A 21,952-nucleotide genomic window follows, 5' to 3' on the forward strand; every position below is an offset into this window, starting at 1 on the left:
ACAGAGGAAACAAATAATTCTCTTATAGTAATAGCAGAAATTACAGTTAACCAGAGAAATAAGTAAAGCTGTTCAGGAAATGAAAGTGGAAATAGAAGCCAGAATGAAAATACAGACTGAGGGTAAACTGCAGATGGAAAACCTAAAGAAGCTTACAGAACAACAAATGCAAGTATCACCAATAAGATAAAAGGATGTAGGAGAAAATCTCAGGCATACAAAAATAGAAACTGGCACATCAGTAAAAGAAAATGTTAACGCTAAAATATCCCTGAAACAAAACACCCAAGAAATTTGGAATATAAAGAAAACAAGTAACCTTAGAATGATAGGAATAGTAGAAGGTAAAGAGTCCCAGATCCCAGGGTGAGAAAGTATTCTCAACAAAATTATATTAGAAAAAAATCACAATGTAAAGAGAGAAATACCTATAAACATAAAAGATGCTTGTGAAGCACAAAATAGAGTGGGCCAGAAAAGTCCTTTATCAACAAAATAATGAAAATGCAGAATGTAGAGAACTAAGAAAGACTAACAACTGAGGGAAAAGACCAGGTATCATTCCATGGCAGACCTATTAGAATTGTACCTTTTCAATAGATTCTCTAAAAACTGAAGGGCCTGGACAGATATCTTAAAACCTATGAAAAAATCACACATGCCAACCTAGAGTCCTATAGCCAGCCAAACTGTCAATCACAACAGATGGAGTAAACAACCATAATTCAAGACAAGTCTGGATTTAAACAATATCTATCCAAAAATCCATTCCTACAACAAAATGCTAGAAGGAAAACTCAAACAGAAAGATGATAGCTAATTTGAAGGAAACACAAGAAATAGGTAATTCCATACAAGGAAAATCAATTTAAACATACACAAACCCATATACACACAACACCAACATCAAATAATAGGGATAAACAAACACTGACCATTAATATTTTTCACCATCTATGGATTCAATTTCTCAATAAATGACACAGACTAACAGAACAAGTACAAAAACAGGAACTATCTGTACTGGCTGGTTTTGTGTGTCAACCTGACACAGGTTGGACTTACCACAGAGACAGGTGCTTCATTTGAGAAAATGGCTCCATGAGATCCAGCTGAGGGCATTTTCTCAATTAGTGATTACAGGGAAGGGACCCTTGTCAGTGCTGCCATCCCTGGTCTGGTAGTCTTGCTTTCCATAAGAAAGCAGGCTGAGAAATCCAGGGATGCTAGCCCAAAAGTAACATCCCTCCATGGCCTCTGCATCAGCTCCTGCTTCCTGACATCCTTGAGTTCCAGTCCTGACTTCCTTTAGTGATGAACAGCAGTGTGGAAGTGTAAGCTGAATAAACCCTTTCCTCCCCAACTTCCTTCGTGCTCATGATGTTTGTGCAGGAATAGAAACCCTGACTAAGATGCTTTCATTTTGCTGTATAAAACAAACATCTCAGCAATACCAATAGACATTACCTTAGAGTAAGTTCTGAAAATAATTTCCAGGACAAAAAACACTAGAAGTAAGCTGAAATAAGCATTCTTATACTTATTAAAATAAACTTCCAACTAAAATTAATAAAAGGAGATGGGAATGGATAATTCATACTCAGCAAAGGAAAAATCTAATAAGATGATATTTCAATTCTCAACACGCATGCCTCCAGTTCAAAGGCACGAACATTTGTAAAGGAAACATTGATAAAGCTTGAACCACATGTCAAACTCTGAACATTACTAGTGGTTAATTTCAAAACCCTGTGTTCACCAACTGATATGGTATTTAGTCAGAAACTAAACAGAGAAATAACAAAACTTACAGACATTATGAATCAAATGAACTTAAATGGCATCTAGAGAATATTTCACACAAACACAAAAGAATATACTGTCTTCTCAGCACCTGATGGATTCTTCCCCCCAAAATTTACCAGATAGTCACAAAGCATCCTTCATGGATACAAGAAAATTGAAACATCCTCTTTTCTGTTATGAGAGAACCTTGGAGGAAATTTGGACTTCAACAACAGAAATACCATGAAACCTAAACACTCATGAAAACTGAAGAACTCATTACTCAATGAACTCTGGATTAGGGGAGAAATAAGGAAATTTTTAGATTTCAATAAAAACAAAGCACAGCAAACCCAAATTCTCGGGAAACAGTAAAAATAGTGCTAAGAGGAAGGATGCACTGAGTGTCTTTATAAAGAATTTAATTTGAAAATTCTCAAAAGAGTAATTTAAACATATATGCGAGAGCTCTAGAAAAGGGAACTACCGGGAAAAGGATGCAAGCAGAGGAAATATTCAAATCAGTGCTGAAATCAATCAGTTAGAGCAAAAGGAATAAAATTAATCAATGAAGACAAGAACTAGTTCATCGAGAAAATCAATAAGATAGACAAAACCTCATCATATTAACTACATAGCAATAGTATCAAAATAAATAAAACCCACACTTGAGAATTCTTTGTTTAGCTCTGTACCCCATTGTTAATAGGTTTCTTTTGTTCTCTGGAATCTAACTTCTTAAATTCTTTGTGTATATTGGATATTAGCCCTCTACCGGATATCTGGTTGGTAAAGATCTTTTCTCAATTTGTTGGTTGCCATTGTGTTTGTTCTATTGACAGTGTCCTTTGTCTTACAGAAACTTTGTAATCTTATGAGGTCCCATTTGCCAGTTCTTTATCTTAGAGCATAAGTCATTGGTGCTCTGTTCAGGAAATTTTCCCCTGTGCCCATGTGCTCGAGGCTCTTCCCCACTTACTCTTCTATTAGTTTTAGTGTATCTGGTTTTATGTGGAGGTCATTGATACAATTGAACTTGAGCTTTGTACAAGGAGAAAATAATGGATCAATTTGCATTCTTCTGCATGCTGACCACCAGCTAAACCATAACCATTTGATGAAATGGCTATCTTTTTCTAACTGGATGGTTTTAGCTACTTTGTCAAACATCAAGTGACCATAGGTGTGTTGTTTCATTTCTGGGTCTTCAATTCCATTGCACTGATCTACCAGCCTGCCACTGTACCAGTTTACCATTCACTTTTTAAACACTATTGCTCTGTAGTACAGTTTGAGGTCAAGGATGCTGGATTCCCAGAGAAGTTCTTTTATTTTTGAGAATAGTTTTTACTATCATGGGTTTTTTGTTATGCCAGATGAATTTGAGAATTGCTCTTTCTAACTCTGAAAAATTGAGTTGGAATTTGCATGGGGACGGCATTTAATCTGTATATTGCTTTTGGCAAGATGGTCATTTTTACTATTTTTTTTTTTTTTTTCATTTTTTTATTTTTATTTTTTTTTTTATTCGATATAATTTATTTACATTTCAAATGATTTCCCCTCTTCTAGCCCCCCCCACTCCCCGAAAGTCCCGTACGCCCCCTTCTCTTCCCCTGTCCTCCCACCCACCCCTTCCCACTTCCCCGTTCTGGTTTTGCTGAATACTGTTTCACTGAGTCTTTCCAGAACCAGGGGCCACTCCTCCTTTCTTCTTGTACCTCATTTGATGTGTGGATTATGTTTTGGGTATTCCAGTTTTCTAGGTTAATATCCACTTATTAGTGAGTGCATACCATGATTCACCTTTTGAGTCTGGGTTACCTCACTGAGTATGATATTCTCTAGCTCCATCCATTTGCCTAAGAATTTCATGAATTCATTGTTTCTAATGGCTGAATAGTACTCCATTGTGTAGATATACCACATTTTTTGCATCCACTCTTCTGTTGAGGGATACCTGGGTTCTTTCCAGCATCTGGCAATTACAAATAGGGCTGCTATGAACATAGTAGAACATGTATCCTTATTACATGGTGGGGAGTCTTCTGGGTATATGCCCAGGAGTGGTATAGCAGGATCTTCTGGAAGTGAGGTGCCCAGTTTTCGGAGGAACCGCCAGACTGATTTCCAGAGTGGTTGTACCAATTTGCAACCCCACCAGCAGTGGAGGAGTGTTCCTCTTTCTCCACACCCTCTCCAACACCTGCTGTCTCCTGAATTTTTAATCTTAGCCATTCTGACTGGTGTAAGATGAAATCTTAGGGTTGTTTTGATTTGCATTTCCCTAATGACTAATGAAGTTGAGCATTTTTTAAGATGCTTCTCCGCCATCCGAAGTTCTTCAGGGGAGAATTCTTTGTTTAACTCTGTACCCCATTTTTTAATAGGGTTGTTTGGTTTTCTGGAGTCTAACTTCTTGAGTTCTTTATATATATTGGATATTAGCCCTCTGTCTGATGTAGGATTGGTGAAGATCTTTTCCCAATTTGTTGGTTGCCGATTTGTCCTCTTGATGGTGTCCTTTGCCTTACAGAAACTTTGTAATTTTATGAGGTCCCATTTGTCAATTCTTGCTCTTAGAGCATACGCTATTGGTGTTCTGTTCAGGAACTTTCTCCCTGTACCGATGTCCTCAAGGGTCTTCCCCAGTTTCTTTTCTATTAGCTTCAGAGTGTCTGGCTTTATGTGGAGGTCCTTGATCCATTTGGATTTGAGCTTAGTACAAGGAGACAAGGATGGATCAATTCGCATTCTTCTGCATGCTGACCTCCAGTTGAACCAGCACCATTTGTTGAAAAGGCTATCTTTTTTCCATTGGATGTTTTCAGCCTCTTTGTCGAGGATCAAGTGGCCATAGGTGTGTGGGTTCATTTCTGGATCTTCAATCCTGTTCCATTGATCCTCCTGCCTGTCACGGTACCAATACCATGCAGTTTTTAGCACTATTGCTCTGTAGTATTGCTTGAGGTCAGGGATACTGATTCCCCCAGATTTCCTTTTGTTGCTGAGAATAGTTTTAGCTATCCTGGGTTTTTTGTTGTTCCAGATGAATTTGATAATTGCTCTTTCTAACTCTGTGAAGAATTGAGTTGGGATTTTGATGGGTATTGCATTGAATCTGTATAGTACTTTAGGCAAAATGGCCATTTTAACTATATTGATTCTACCGATCCATGAGCATGGGAGGTTTTCCCATTTTTTGAGGTCTTCATCCATTTCTTTCTTCAGAGTCTTGAAGTTCTTGTCATACAGATCTTTCACATGTTTGGTAAGAGTCACCCCAAGATACTTTATACTGTTTGTGGCTATTGTGAAGGGGGTCATTTCCCTAATTTCTTTCTCAGCCTGCTTATCCTTTGAGTATAGGAAGGCCACTGATTTGCTTGAGTTGACTTTATAACCTGCCACTTTGCTGAAGTTGTTTATCAGCTGTAGGAGCTCTCTAGTGGAGTTCTTTGGGTCACTTAGGTAGACGATCATGTCGTCTGCAAATAATGATAGTTTGACTTCTTCCTTTCCAATTTGTATCCCTTTGATCTCCTTATGTTGTCGAATTGCCCGAGCTAGTACCTCAAGTACAATATTGAAAAGATAAGGAGAAAGGGGGCAGCCTTGTCTGGTCCCTGATTTCAGTGGGATTGCTTCAAGTTTCTCTCCATTTAGTTTGATGCTGGCTACCGGTTTGCTGTATATTGCTTTTACTATGTTTAGGTATGGGCCTTGAATTCCTGTTCTCTCCAAGACTTTAAGCATGAAGGGATGCTGAATTTTGTCAAATGCTTTTTCAGCATCCAATGAAATGACCATGTGGTTTTGTTCTTTGAGTTTGTTTATGTAGTGGATTGTATTGATGGATTTCCGTATATTGAACCAACCCTGCATTCCCGGGATAAAGCCTACTTGATCATGGTGGATGATCGTTTTGATGTGTTCTTGGATTCGGTTGGCAAGAATTTTATTGAGTATTTTTGCATCGATGTTCATAAGGGAAATTGGTCTGAAGTTCTCTTTCTTTGTTGGATCTTTGTGTGGCTTTCGTATCAGCGTAATTGTGGCTTCGTAGAAGGAATTGGGTAGTGTTCCTTCTGTTTCTATTTTGTGGAATAGTTTGAAGAGTATTGGTGTTAACTCTTCTTTGAAGGTCTGGTAGAATTCTGCACTGAAGCCATCTGGTCCTGTGCTTTTTTTGGTTGGAAGACTTTCTATGACTCCTTCTATTTCTTTAGGCATTATGGGACTGTTTAGATGGTCTAGTTGGTCCTGATTTAATTTTGGTATTTGGTATCTGTTAAGGAAATTGTCCATTTCCTCCAGATTCTCCAGTTGTGTTGAGTATAGGCTCTTGTAGTAGGATCTGATGATTTTTTGGATTTCCTCAGTTTCCGTTGTTATATCTCCCTTTTCATTTCTAAGTTTGTTAATTTGGATACTTTCTCTGTGCCCTTTGGTCATTCTGGCTAAGGGTTTATCTATCTTGTTGATTTTCTCAAAGAACCAGCTCCTGGTATTGTTGATTTTTTGTATGGTTCTCTTTGTTTCTACTTGATTGATTTCGGCCCTGAGTTTGATGATTTCCTGCCTTCTACTCCTCCTGGGCGAAATAGCTTCTTTTTGTTCCAGGGCTTTCAGGTGTGTCATTAAGCTGGTAATGTATGCTTTCTCCATTTTCTTTTTGGAGGCACTCAGGGCTATGAGTTTTCCTCTTAGCACTGCTTTCATTGTGTCCCATAGATTTGGATATGTTGTGTTTTCATTTTCATTGTGTTCTAAAAAGTCTTTAATTTCTTTCTTTATTTCTTCCTTGACCAAGGTATCATTGAGTAGAGTATTGTTCAGTTTCCACGTGTATGTGGGCTTTCTGTTGTTTCTGTTGCTATTGAAGACCACTTTTACTCCATAGTGATCAGATAGGAGGCATGGGATTAGTTCAATCTTCTTATATTTGTTGAGGTCTGTCTTGTGACCAATTATATGGTCGATTTTGGAGAAGGTACCATGAGGTGCTGAGAAAAAGGTATATTCTTTTGTTTTAGGATAGAATGTTCTATATATATCTGTTAAATCTAATTGGTCCAAAGCTTCAATTAGTTTCATTGTGTCCCTGTTTAGTTTCTGTTTTCCTGATCGGTCCATTGAGGAAAGTGCAGTGTTGAAGTCACCCACAATTATTGTGTTAGGTGCAATGTGTGCTTTTAGTTTTAATAAAGTTTCTTTTACGAAAGAGGGTGCCCTTGCATTTGGGGCATAGATGTTCAGGATTGACAGTTCTTCTTTTTGTATTTTTCCTTTGACCAGCAAGAAGTGTCCCTCAGGGTCTCTTTTGATGACTTTGGGTTGAAAGTCAATTTTATCTGATATTAAAATGGCTACTCCAGCTTGTTTCCTGAGACCATTTGCTTGTAAAATTGTCTTCCAGCCTTTTACTCTAAGGTAGTGTTTGTCTTTGACCCTGAGGTGTGTTTCCTGTAAGCAGCAAAATGTAGGGTCCTGTTTACGTATCCATTCAGTTAGTCTGTGTCTTTTTATTGGGGCATTAAGTCCATTGATGTTAAGAGATATTAAGGAATAGTGATTGTTACTTCCTATCATTTTTGACGTTATTTTTTAAATTTGAATGCTTAACTTCTTTTGGGTTTGATGAAAGGTTACTATCTTGCTTTTTCCAGGGTGAAGTTTCCCTCCTTGTATTGGTGTTGTCCTCCTATTATCCTTTTTAGGGCCGGGTTTGTGGATAGATATTGGGTAAACTTGGTTTTGTCATGAAATATCTTAGTTTCTCCATCTATGGTGATTGAGAGTTTTGCTGGATATAGTAGTTTTGGTTGGCATTTGTGTTCTCTTAGAGTCTGCATGAGATCTGCCCAGGACCTTCTAGCCTTCATAGTCTCAGGTGAAAAGTCTGCTGTGATTCTGATAGGTCTTCCTTTATATGTTACTTGGCCTTTTTCTCTTACTGCCTTTAGTATTCTTTCTTTGTTTAGAACATTTGGTGTTTTGATTATTATGTGACGGGAAGTATTTCTGTTCTGGTCCAGTCTGTTTGGAGTTCTGTAGGCTTCTTGTATATTCATGGGCATCTCTCTCTTTAGGTTAGGGAAGTTTTCTTCCATAATTTTATTGAAGATATTTGCTGGCCCTTTAAGTTGTAAATCTTCACTCTCATCTATGCCTATAATCCTTAGGTTTGGTCTTCTCATTGTGTCCTGGATTTCCTGGATATTTTGGGTTACAAGCTTTTTGCATTTTGCATTTTCTTTAACTGTTGAGTCCATGGTTTCTATGGAATCTTCAGCATCTGAGATTCTTTCTTCTATCTCTTGTATTCTGTTGTTGATATTTGTATCTCTGTCCCCTGATTTCTTCCCAAGGCTTTCTATCTCCAAAGTTGTCTCCCTTTGAGTTTTCTTAGTTGTTTCTACTTCTGATTTTAGATCCTGGATGGTTTTGCTTAGCTCCTTCACTTGCATGTTTGTGTTTTCCTGTAATTCTTTAAGAGATTTTTGTGTTTCCTCTTTCATGAGCTCAGCCTGTTGACCAAAGTTCTCCTGTATTTCTTTAAGAGATTTTTGTGTTTCGTCTTTCATGACCTCAGCCTGTTGAGCAAAGTTCTCCTGTATTTCTTTAAGTGTTTTTTGCATTTCCTCCTTGTTGGCTTTTGTATTCTCCTGGATTTCTTTCAATGATTTTTGTGTTTCCCTTGCAAGGGCTTCTAACTTTTGATCCATTTTCTCCTGAATTTCTTTATGTATGACCTTCATGTGTTCCTGTACCAGCATCATGACCAGTGATTTTAAATCCAAATCTTGTTTTACTGGTGTGATGGGGTATCCAGGACATGTTGGTAGAGGAGAATTGGGTTCAGATGTTGCCATATTGCCTTGATTTCTGTTAGTGACGTTCCTGCGTTTGCCTTTTGCCATCTAGATCTCACTGGTGTTAGTTTATCTTGTCAGTGCTGGACTCACCAGTGCAAGCTGCCCCTTCCCAGTTGGCCTCTGGTGCACAGCTTACCTCCTGCACTGCTTGTAGACAGTGTGCTGCTGCCCAGGCTGTTCAGATCCCAAAGCAGGCACCCGAAGGCTCCCGCTGGGGCCCGCTGGATTCACTGGAGCACACTGACTTCTCCCAGCTGGCCGCCCGGAAGCCCAGCTAGCCACTTGCAGGACTTGGAGATGTAATGCTGCCGCCCAGACTGATCTGGATCCGGAAGCCGAAGAGAGTAGAGCTAAGGGCTTCTGCCTGAGGCCTTGCCCCAGATTGTGTCTGTGGAGCAGATGGAGCCTGTGTGCACTCCCAGGGAGTGCGGAAGGTGTATGCTACTGTGACCTCCCCTGTGTTCCGCTCACTCCGCTGGGCAGCCGATCTGCCAACCGGGCTGTCGCACACAAGGTTAGCCTGGCCGCCCAGTCCCTGAGTCCAGGCAAAAGCCTGGGAGGCCAAGGTCAGAGCAAAGTTCCCCTAGAGCTATGACTGTTAATTGGGTTTGCCAGGTGACTAGGATGGCGGGCGTGCGCGCCCGCGCTCCCTGAAAGCGCCGGGAGAGTCTGCTTTGCTAACAATCACCTGGGCGGGTTGACTCACAGATTGCCCACCAAGCCGCCCAGTTCTTGGGGTCAGTCCTGTGCCTTTTGGGGCCTGGACCCCCGCTTTGTTAGCCTTAGGCTATGCCTGTTACAGGTCTGCCCGCCTGAGCTCTCTGTCGTCCTGCAGGCAAAATGGCGGCGGCACGCGCGCAGGCCTGGGCAAAAAACCTCCTGGCTGGGTTGGCACCCCGATGGCCCCCCGACCCGCCCAGGGCCTGGGTGCAGGCCAACGCCCGTCGGGCTCAGACCACCGCGGTGTTGGCCTCGGATTATGTTTGTGTACCTCAATCTGTCCGATTCCTGGAGTACGGAACCAAGATGGATGCTCCTCTCCTGACTGGTGGGAGGCCGAGTTCCATTTTTACTATTTTAATCCTGCCAATCCACAAGCATGGGAGATCTTTCCATCTTCTGAGGTCTTCTTCAATTTCTTTCTTCAGTGACTTGAAGTTCTTGTCATGCAGATCTTTAACTTGTTTGGTTAGAGTAACACCAAGATACTTTATATTGTTGGTGATTACTGTGTAGGATGTTATTTTTGTAATTTCTTTCTCTTGCTGAGAAACAACTAAAGAAATGTTCAACACCTTAATCATCAGGGAAATGCAAATCAAAACGACCCTGAATTTCCCCCTCACCCCAGTCAAAATGGCTAATATCAAAAACTCAAGTGACAGCAGCTGCTGGCAAGGATGTGGAGAAAGAGGAACACCCCTCCCCTCCACTGCTGTTGGGACTGCAAGCTGGTACAACCACTCTGAAGTCAGTTTGCTTTTTCCTCAGAAAATTGGACATAGTATTACCTGATGACCCAGCTCTACCACTGCTGGGCATATACCCAGATGATTCTCCAACATGTAATAAGGACACAAGCTACACTATGTTCATTTCAGCCAGAAGCTTGGAAGAACCTATATGTTCCTCAACACTGGAATGGATACAGAAAATGTGGTACATTTACACAATAGAATACACTATTCAGGTATTAAAAACAAAGACTTTATTAATTTTGAAATTCTTAGGGAAATGAATGGAAGTAGAAGATATTATCCCAAGTGAGGAAACCCAAAAGAACAAAAGAACACACATGGTATGTGCTCACTGATAAGTGGATATAAGCCTAGAAGCTCAAAATACCTAAGATACAATTCACAGACCAAACATAGCTCAAGAAGAAGGAACACCAAAGTATGAATACTTTGGTCCTTCTTAGAAGGGGGCACAAAATGCCCATGGGAGGAGATAAAGAGACCAAGTGTGAGCAGAGCCTGAATGAAAGACCTTCCAGAGACTGCCCCACAGAGAGATCAATCCCATATACAGTCACCAAACCTAATCACTATTGTGGATGCCAACAAGCACTTGCTGACAGTAGCCCGAAATAGCTGTCTGTTGAGAGGGTATGCCAGTACCAGACAAATGCAGAGGTGGATGATCTCAGAAAACCACTGAAGTGATCATAAGGTCCCCAATGGAGGACCTAGAGAAAGGACCCAAGGAGCTGAAGGAACTTGTAGCCCCATAGGAGAAACAACAATATGAACCAACCAGAACACCCCAGAGCTCACAGGGACTAAACCACCAACCAAAGAGTACACATGGAGGAACCCATGGTTCCTGCTTCGTATGTAGCAGAGGGTGGCCTTGTTGGAAATCAAAGGGAGGAGAGTCCCTTGGTCCTGAGAAGATTCGATGCCTTAGTATAGGGGAATGCCAGGACAAGGAAACATGAGTAGGTAGGTTGGTGAACAGGGGCAGGGGCAATGGAATAGGGCGTTTTCAGAGGGGAAACGAGGAAAGGGGTTAACATTTGAAATGTGAGTAAAGAAAATATCTAATCAAACATAAATAAATATATATATATATATATATATATATATATATATATATATATATATATGTATATAAATAAATTATAAATAAATAAAATCAGAAATGAAAAAGGAGGCAAAAAAAAGACAAGAAAAAAAAGTGTAACCTTACTCCACAGCTTATACTCCACAAAACTGGAAAAGCTTAATGAACTGGCTGAATTTCTAAACAAATACCACACTTACTAAAGGTAAATCAAGATCAGGTATCCTATATAAATATCTCTAAAACCCTAAAAAAAAGAGAAGCAGTCATGAAATGTCTCTTGATTAAAAATACCCTAGAAAATTGGAATACCCAAAACATAATCCACATATCAAATGATGTACAAGAAGAATGTAGAAGTGGCCCCTAGTTCTGGAAAGACTCAGTGTAGCAGTATAGGGCAAAACCAGAACAGGGAAGTGGGAAGGGGTGGATGGGAGAACAGGGGGAGGGAATAGGGCTTATGGGACTTTTGGGTAGTGGGGGACCAGAAAAGGGGAAATCATTTGAAATGTAAATAAAAAATATATCAAATAAAAAAAATACCCAGGGCCAGGTGGTTTTATTTCAGAATTCTCCCAGACTTTTAAAGGAGAGCTAAAACCAATGCTTCACGGATTATTCCCCCAAATAGGAGCAGGATCACTGCCAAACTCATTTTTTGAGTCCACCGTCAAACTGACACACAAATTTCACAGACTCAACAAAGAAAGATAATTTTTGACCTATTTCACTTATGCATATTGATGCAGAAATACTAAAAAAAAATCTATAAAAATCAAAACTCACAAACCAATTCCAACAACACATCAAAACTGTCATACACCATAACTCAGTAGGATTCATCCCTGAGATCCAAAGATGGTTCAATATATGAAAATCCTTCTGCCTGATTCACCATATTAAAAAACTGAAGAAAAAAAACATAATGATCATCTCATTACATGCTGAAAGAGACATTATGAAAATGTAATACCAATTCATTCACAAAAAGGAACCTCCTGGGGCGGCGGCGGCGGCGGCGGCGGCGGCGGTGGCAGTGCAGCAGTGGCTGGTCCAGCTGAAGGGCCATCAGCAGTGGAACCATGGCAACACAGGGTCCAGTTAGGCCCCGCGCCCACAGCCACTGACCTTCGCTGACCAGCCGGGTGGCAAGCAGCTGCAGTCGTGCGGCGCCTTTCCTGCACGGAAGCCACTTCAGAACTCGGCCTCCCACCAGTCAGGAGAGGTGCATCCATCTTGGTTCCAGACTCCAGGGATCGGACAGACTGAGGTACACAAACATAATCCGAGGCCAACACCACGGTGGTCTGAGCCCGAACGGCGTTGGCCTGCACGCAGGCCCTGGGCTGGTCGGGGGGCCATCGGGGTGCCAACCCAGCCAGGAGGTTTTTTGCCCAGGCCTGCGCGCGCGCCGCCATTTTGCCTGCAGGACGACAGAGAGCTCTGGCGGGCAGACCTGTAACAGGCATAGCCTGAGGCTAACAAAGCGGGGGTCTAGGCCCCAAAAGGCACAGGACTGACCCCAAGAACTGGGCGGCTTGGTGGGCCATCTGTGAGTCAACCCGCCCAGGAGGTTGTTAGCACAGCAGACTCTCCCGGCGCTTCCAGGGAGCACGGGTGCGCACGCCCACCATCCTAGTCACCTGGAGGACCCAATTAACAGTCGTAACCCTAGGGGAACTTTGCTCGGACCTTGCCCTCCCAGGCTTTTGCCTGGACTCAGGGACTGGGCGGCCAGGCTAACCTTGTGTGCGCCAGCCCAGTTGGTGGATCGGCTGGTGAGTGGAACACAGGGGAGGTCACAGCAGCATACATCGTCAGCACTCCCTGGGGGTACACATGGGCTCCATCTGGTCCACATACACAATCTGGGGCAAGGCCTCAGGCAGAAGCCCTCAGCTCTACACTCTCCGCTTCCGGATCCAGATCAGCCTGGGCGGCAGCACCACATCTCTAAGTCCTGCAAGAGGCTAGCTGGGCTTCCGGGCGGCCAGCTGAGAGAAGTTAGTGTGCTCCAGTGAATCCAGCGGGCCCCAGCGGGAGCCTTCGGGTGCCTGCTTTGGGATCTGAACAGCCTGGGCAGCAGCACCCTTTCTACAAGCAGTGCAGGAGGTAAGCTGTGCACCAGAGGCCAACTTGGAAGGGGCAGCTTGCACTGGTGAGTCCAGCACTGACAAGACAAACTAACACCAGTGAGAACTAGATGGCAAAAGGCAAACACAGGAACGTCACTAACAAAAATCAAGTCAATATGGCAACATCTGAACCCAATTCTCCTCTACCAGCATGTCCTGGATACCCCATCACACCAGTAAAACAAGATTTGGATTTAAAATCACTGGTCATGATGCTGGTACAGGAACACATGAAGGACATACTTAGAGAAATTCAGGAGAAAATGGATCAAAAGTTAGAAGCCCTTGCAAGGGAAACACAAAAATCATTGAAAGAAATCCAGGAGAATACAAAAGCCAACAAGGAGGAAATGCAAAAAACACCTAAAGAAATACAGGAGAACTTTGGTCAACAGGCTGAGGACATGAAAGACGAAACACAAAAATCTCTTAAAGAAATACAGGAGAACTTTGGTCAACAGGCTGAGGTCATGAAAGAGGAAACACAAAAATCTCTTAAAGAATTACAGGAGAGCACAAACAAGCAAGTGAAGGAGCTAAGCAAAACCATCCAGGATCTAAAATCAGAAGTAGAAACAACCAAGAAAACTCAAAGGGAGACAACTTTGGAGATAGAAAGCCTTGGGAAGAAATCAGGGGACAGAGATGCAAATATCAACAACAGAATACAAGAGATAGAAGAAAGAATCTCAGATGCTGAAGATTCCATAGAAACCATGGACTCAACAGTTAAAGAAAATGCAAAATGCAAAAAGCTTGTAACCCAAAATATCCAGGAAATCCAGGACACAATGAGAAGACCAAACCTAAGGATTATAGGCATAGATGAGAGTGAAGATTTACAACTCAAAGGGCCAGCAAATATCTTCAATAAAATTATGGAAGAAAACTTCCCTAACCTAAAGAGAGAGATGCCCATGAATATACAAGAAGCCTACAGAACTCCAAACAGACTGGACCAGAACAGAAACACTTCCCGTCACATAATAATCAAAACACCAAATGTTCTAAACAAAGAAAGAATACTAAAGGCAGTAAGAGAAAAAGGCCAAGTAACATATAAAGGAAGACCTATCAGAATCACAGCAGACTTTTCACCTGAGACTATGAAGGCTAGAAGGTCCTGGGCAGATCTCATGCAGACTCTAAGAGAACACAAATGCCAACCAAAACTACTATATCCAGCAAAACTCTCAATCACCATAGATGGAGAAACTAAGATATTTCATGACAAAACCAAGTTTACCCAATATCTATCCACAAACCCAGCCCTAAAAAGGATAATAGGAGGACAACACCAATACAAGGAGGGAAACTTCACCCTGGAAAAAGCAAGATAGTAACCTTTCATCAAACCCAAAAGAAGTTAAGCATTCAAATTTAAAAAATAACGTCAAAAATGATAGGAAGTAACAATCACTATTCCTTAATATCTCTTAACATCAATTGACTTAATGCCCCAATAAAAAGACACAGACTAACTGACTGGATTTGTAAATAGGACCCTACATTTTGCTGCTTACAGGAAACACACCTCAGGGTCAAAGACAAACACTACCTTAGAGTAAAAGGCTGGAAGACAATTTTACAAGAAAATGGTCTCAGGAAACAAGCTGGAGTAGCCATTTTAATATCAGATAAAATTGACTTTCAACCCAAAGTCATCAAAAGAGACCCTGAGGGACACTTCTTGCTGGTCAAAGGAAAAATACAAAAAGAAGAACTGTCAATCCTGAACATCTATGCCCCAAATGCAAGGGCACCCTCTTTCGTAAAAGAAACTTTATTAAAACTAAAAGCACACATTGCACCTAACACAATAATTGTGGGTGACTTCAATACTGCACTTTCCTCAATGGACCGATCACGAAAACAAAAACTAAACAGGGACACAATGAAACTAATTGAAGCTTTGGACCACTTAGATTTAACAGACATATATAGAACATTCTATCCTAAAACAAAAGAATATACCTTTTTCTCAGCACCTCATGGTACTTTCTCCAAAATCGACCATATAATTGGTCACAAGACAGACCTCAACAAATATAAGAAGATAGAACTAATCCCATGCCTCCTATCTGATCACTACGGAGTAAAAGTGGTCTTCAATAGCAACAGAAACAACAGAAAACCCACATGCACATGGAAACTGAACAATACTCTACTCAATGATACCTTGGTCAAGGAAGAAATAAAGAAAGAAATTAAAGACTTTTTAGAACACAATGAAAATGAAAACACAACATATCCAAATCTATGGGACACAATGAAAGCAGTGCTAAGAGGAAAACTCATAGCCCTGAGTGCCTCCAAAAAGAAAATGGAGAGAGCATACATTACCAGCTTAATGACACACCTGAAAGCCCTAGAACAAAAAGAAGCTATTTCACCCAGGAGGAGTAGAAGGCAGGAAATCATCAAACTCAGGGCCGAATTCAATCAAGTAGAAACAAAGAGAACCATACAAAAAATCAACAAAACCAGGAGCTGGTTCTTTGAGAAAATCAACAAGATAGATAAACCCTTAGCCAGACTGACCAAAGGGCACAGGGAAAGTATCCAAATTAACAAACTTAGAAATGAAAAGGGAGATATAACAATAGAAACTGAGGAAATCCAAAAAATCATCAGATCCTACTACATGAGCCTGTACTCAACACAACTGGAGAATCTGGAGGAAATGGACAATTTCCTTGACAGATACCAAATACCAAAATTAAATCAGGACCAACTAGACCATCTAAACAGTCCCATAATGCCTAAAGAAATAGAAGGAGTCATAGAAAGTCTTCCAACCAAAAAAAGCACAGGACCAGATGGCTTCAGTGCAGAATTCTACCAGACCTTCAAAGAAGAGTTAACACCAATACTCTTCAAAATATTCCACAAAATAGAAACAGAAGGAAAACTACCCAATTCCTTCTATGAAGCCACAATTACGCTGATACGAAAGCCACACAAAGATCCAACAAAGAAAGAGAACTTCAGACCAATTTCCCTTATGAACATCGATGCAAAAATACTCAATAAAATTCTTGCCAACCGAATCCAAGAACACATCAAAACGATCATCCACCATGATCAAGTAGGCTTTATCCCAGGAATGCAGGGTTGGTTCAATATATGGAAATCCATCAATACAATCTACTATATAAACAAACTCAAAGAACAAAACCACATGGTCATTTCATTGGATGCTGAAAAAGCATTTGATAAAATTCAGCATCCTTTCATGCTTAAAGTCTTGGAGAGAACAGGAATTCAAGGCCCATACCTAAACATAGTAAAAGCAATATACAGCAAACCGGTAGCCAGCATCAAACTAAATGGAGAGAAACTTGAAGCAATCCCACTGAAATCAGGGACCAGACAAGGCTGCCCCCTTTCTCCTTATCTTTTCAATATTGTACTTGAGGTACTAGCTCGGGCAATTCGACAACATAAGGAGGTTAAAGGGATACAAATTGGAAAGGAAGAAGTCAAACTATCATTATTTGCAGACGACATGATCGTCTACCTAAGTGACCCAAAGAACCTAAAGCACTATACAGATTCAATGCAATACCCATCAAAATCCCAACTCAATTCTTCACAGAGTTAGAAAGAGCAATTATCAAATTCATCTGGAACAACAAAAAACCCAGGATAGCTAAAACTATTCTCAGCAACAAAAGAAAATCTGGGGGAATCAGTATCCCAGACCTCAAGCAATTCTACAGAGCAATAGTGTTAAAAACTGCATGGTATTGGTACAGTGACAGGCAGGAGGATCAATGGAACAGGATTGAAGATCCAGAAATGAACCCACACCTATGGCCACTTGATCCTCGACAAAGAGGCTGAAAACATCCAATGGAAAAAAGATAGCCTTTTCAACAAATGGTGCTGGTTCAACTGGAGGTCAGCATGCAGAAGAATGCGAATTGATCCATCCTTGTCTCCTTGTACTAAGCTCAAATCCAAATGGATCAAGGACCTCCACATAAAGCCAGACACTCTGAAGCTAATAGAAAAGAAACTGGGGAAGACCATTGAGGACATCGGTACAGGGAGAAAGTTTCTGAACAGAACACCAATAGCGTATGCTCTAAGAGCAAGAATTGACAAATGGGAACTCATAAAATTACAAAGTTTCTGTAAGGCAAAGGACACCATCAAGAGGACAAATCGGCAACCAACACATTGGGAAAAGATCTTCACCAATCCTACATCAGATAGAGGGCTAATATCCAATATATATAAAGAACTCAAGAAGTTATACTCCAGAAAACCGAACAACCCTATTAAAAAATGGGGTACAGAGTTAAACAAAGAATTCTCAGCTGAAGAACTTTGGATGGCGGAGAAGCATCTTAAAAAATGCTCAACTTCATTAGTCATTAGGGAAATGCAAATCAAAACAACGCTAAGATTTCATCTTACACCAGTCAGAATGGCTAAGATTAAAAATTCAGGAGACAGCAGGTGTTGGAGAGGGTGTGGAGAAAGAGGAACACTCCTCCACTGCTGGTGGGGTTGCAAATTGGTACAACCACTCTGGAAATCAGTCTGGCGGTTCCTCCAAAAACTGGGCACCTCACTTCCAGAAGATCCTGCTGTACCACTCCTGGGCATATATCCAGAGGATTCCCCACCATGTAATAAGGATACATGTTCTACTATGTTCATAGCAGCCCTGTTTATAATTGCCAGATGCTGGAAAGAACCCAGGTATCCCTCAACAGAAGAGTGGATGCAAAAAATGTGGTATATCTACACAATGGAGTACTATTCAGCCATTAGAAACAATGAATTCATGAAATTCTTAGGCAAATGGATGGAGCTAGAGAATATCATACTAAGTGAGGTAACCCAGACTCAAAAGGTGAATCATGGTATGCACTCACTAATAAGTGGATATTAACCTAGAAAACTGGAATACCCAAAACATCATCAAATGAGGTACAAGAAGAAAGGAGGAGTGGCCCCTGGTTCTGGAAAGACTCAGTGAAACTGTATTCAGCAAAACCAGAACGGGGAAGTGGGAAGGGGTGGGTGGGAGGACAGGGGAAGAGAAGGGGGCTTATGGGACTTTCGGGGAGTGGGGAGGGGCTAGAAAAGTGAAATCATTTGAAATGTAAATAAATTCTATCGAATAAAAAAAAACAAAAACAAAAACAAAAACAAAACAAAAAAAAAAAAAACAAAACAAAAAAAAAGGAACCTCCTACCTTGAGAGAGCACTGGAAATCCCAACAAGCAGCAGAAATAGTCAGCTGCAAATATTTGCACCCAACCAATAGACAGAAGCAGCTGACCCCTGTTGTTGAACTAGTGAAGGTTGAAAGAAGCTGAGGAGAAGAGCGATCCTGTAGGAGGACCAGCAGTCTCAATTATTCTGGACTTATGTGATCCTTCGATCACTGGACCACCAAACAGGCAGCATATACCAGCTCCCAACACACATACAGTAGAGGACTGATGGGTCAGTGTTATGAGATGATGCACCTAACCTTCAAGAGACTGGAGACCTCAGGGAGATTAGAGGTCAGGCAAGGTGGGGGTCTGGACCTCCATGTGGAGACAGAGGGTGTGAAGGAAGTATGAGATGTTGAACAGTTGGTGAGTACATGGGGGTGAATAAAATATGGAGCGTAAAAAATTAATTAAAAGAAAGAAAATGTGACATCAATTCATTTTTAAAGTATCTGAAAAATCAGGGATATATGTCAAACATCTAAATTTTACACAACCAACATACAGAAAGCCAGTAGCTAATATCAAATTAAATGGACAGAAACTTAGGTAATTCCACTAAGATCAGGGACAAGACAATGTTACCCACTCTCACCAATCTATTCAATACAGAGGTTGAAGTTGTAGCTGGAACAGTCAGAGAACTAAAACAGATCAAGTGGCTACAAATTGGAAATATAGAAGTCAAAGTATTGCTTTTGACAGATGACATGATAATAAACATAAATAATTCCAAAAAGTCTACCAGAGAACACCTACAACTGCTGAACACTTGGGGAGTAGGGGACCAGAAAAGGGGAAATCACTTGAAATGTAAATAAAAAATATATCGAATAAAATAAAAAAATTAATAAAAAAGAAATAATAATAAAAGAAATATTAAAAATCAGAAAAAAAGTGGCTGAATACAAAATTAACATTAAAAAATGCCATATTCCTCCTTTAAACAAATGATAAATGAGCTGAGAAAGAAATTAGGGAAACAGATTACTTTACAATATTTATAAATAATATAAATATCTTCATGTAATTCTAGCCATGCAACTGAAAACCTATAAGAAATTATCTTGAAATCAATGAAGAAAACATTGAGAAAGATATCAGAATATCCAAAGATCTCTCATGCCCTTGAAATCGAAATTAACATAATGTAAATGATTACCAAACCAAAAGTCATCTACATATTCAATCCGATTTCCATCAAAATTACAATACAATACTTTACAGACCTTGAAATAGTAATCTTAACTTTATATGGAAAAACAAAATTCCAGCATCACTAAGGGAATCCTGAACTATAATAGAACTTTTGGAGGCAACCCCATCCTTGACCTTAAGTAATAGTAATAAACTCTGCATTATACTAGTCTAGGAACAAACAGATTGATCAATGGAATCAATCCTCAAAGCCACATGCCTACAGACACTTAAATTTCTGACAAAAACCCAAAATCATACAATGGGGAAAAAAGAAAGCATCTAAATAATAGTGGTGAGCTAATGGGATGTCTGATGTAGAGGAAAGAAAATAGATGTATATCTATCACCCTGCACAAAACTTCAAGTGAAGTTGATCAAAGACGTTAGCATAAAGATTCCAGAGAACCAGGTAATGCTATTAAAAATGGAATACAGAGCTAATAAAAGACTTTCCAAATAAGGAATCTCAAGTGTCTTAGAAGCTCCTAGTGAATTGTTCAACATTCTTAGTCATCAGAGAAATGTAAATCAAAATGACCCTCAGATTCCACCATATACCCTTTAGAATAACTAAAATCAAACTCTGCGGTGACAGCAAATGCTGGTAAGGATGTGGAGAAAGAAGCAAACTCTTCTATTGCTGGTGGGAATGGAAGCTGGTACAACCACTCTTGAAACCAGTCTGTTAGTTTCTCAGAAAATTGTAAATAGTACTACCTGAGGATCCAGTTACACCACTCCTGGGCATATATCCAAAAGATGCTCCAATATAATCATATCAGCCTTTTTTATAATAGCCAGAACTTGAAACAACTCAGATGCCCATAAATGAAAGAATGGATACAATACTTATCATACAAATACACAATGGAGTGATATTTAGCTATTAGAAATGGCAACTTTGAGTTTTGCATTCAAACGGATGGAAGTAGAAAATACCATCCTTACTGAGGATGTCAAGTAGCAAAAGAACACGAAACATATGTGCTACTCTCTCATAGTGATGTGGCTATTAGGTAAAAGGCTTGTAATACCCACCATACAATGGAGAAACTATGAAGATCAAGCTGAAAGAAGACCAAATTGTGGATCCTTCAGTCCTACTTAGAAGACGGAAGAAAATAATAATGGGAGCTAGAGGGAGAAAATTGGTTGACAGAGTGGAGGATGAGGGGAGAAGAGGGGCAGGATACAATTCACAGACTAAATGAAGCTCAAGAAGAAGGAAGAACAAATTATGGATACTCTAGTCCTTCTTAGAAGGGGGAACTAATTACCCACAGGAGGAGATACAGAGACAAAGTGTAGATCAGAGACTGAGGGAGAGATTAACCAGAGACTGCCCCACCTAGGGATCCATCCCATATACAGTTACAAAACCTGGACACTATTGTGGATGCCAACAAGTGCTTGTTGATAGGAGCCTGATATAGCTGTCACCTGGGAGGCTCTGCCAGTGATTGACAAATATAGAGGTGGATGCTCTCAGCCAACCATTGAACTGAGCACAATGGACGAGCTAGAGAAAAGACCCAAGGAGCTGAAGGGGTTTGCAGCGCCATAGGAAGAACAACAATATGAACCACCCAGCTCCCCCAGAGCTCCCAGGGACTAAATCATCAACCATAGAGTACACATGGACGGACCCATGGCTCTAGATACATATGAAGCAGAGGATGGCCTTGTTGGACATCAAAGGGAGGAGAGGCCCTTGGTACTGAGAAAGCTAGATGCCCCAGTATAGGGGATCCCCAAGACAGGGAAGTGATAGTCCGTGGAATGGTGAGCAGGGGGAGGGGCGATGAGTTAGGGGATTTTCGGGGGGAAATCAGGAATGGGGACGACATTTGAAATGTAAATAAAGAATATAACTAATAAAAATAAAAGTGCTTGCTCAGAGGAGCCAGATACAGGTGTCTACTAACAGAGCCTGAGAAATACAGATGGGGATGCTCACAGCCAACCGCTGGACTGAGCACAAGAATCCCAATGGAGGAGTTAGACGAAGGCCTGCAGGAGCTGAAGGGGTTGCAACTCCATAGGAAATACAGTATCAACCAACCAGAACACATGGAGAGAACCATGGGTACAGCTGCATATGCACCAGAAGATTACCTTATCTGGCATCAGTGGGAGGGGAGCCCTTTA

The 21,952-nt window shown here is 40.8% G+C and overlaps 1 protein-coding gene across 1 annotated transcript in view; it reads right to left on the bottom strand.

Moving 5' to 3' along the window:
• The window catches only part of LOC127670979 (vomeronasal type-2 receptor 116-like), a 47,148-nt gene that overhangs the window by 3,545 nt on the left and 21,651 nt on the right, over positions 1–21,952 (bottom strand). The gene's annotated exons all lie outside the window — the stretch shown is intronic.

The sequence above is a fragment of the Apodemus sylvaticus genome, chromosome 20, assembly GCF_947179515.1.
Source record: "Apodemus sylvaticus chromosome 20, mApoSyl1.1, whole genome shotgun sequence".
NCBI lineage: Eukaryota > Metazoa > Chordata > Mammalia > Rodentia > Muridae > Apodemus > Apodemus sylvaticus.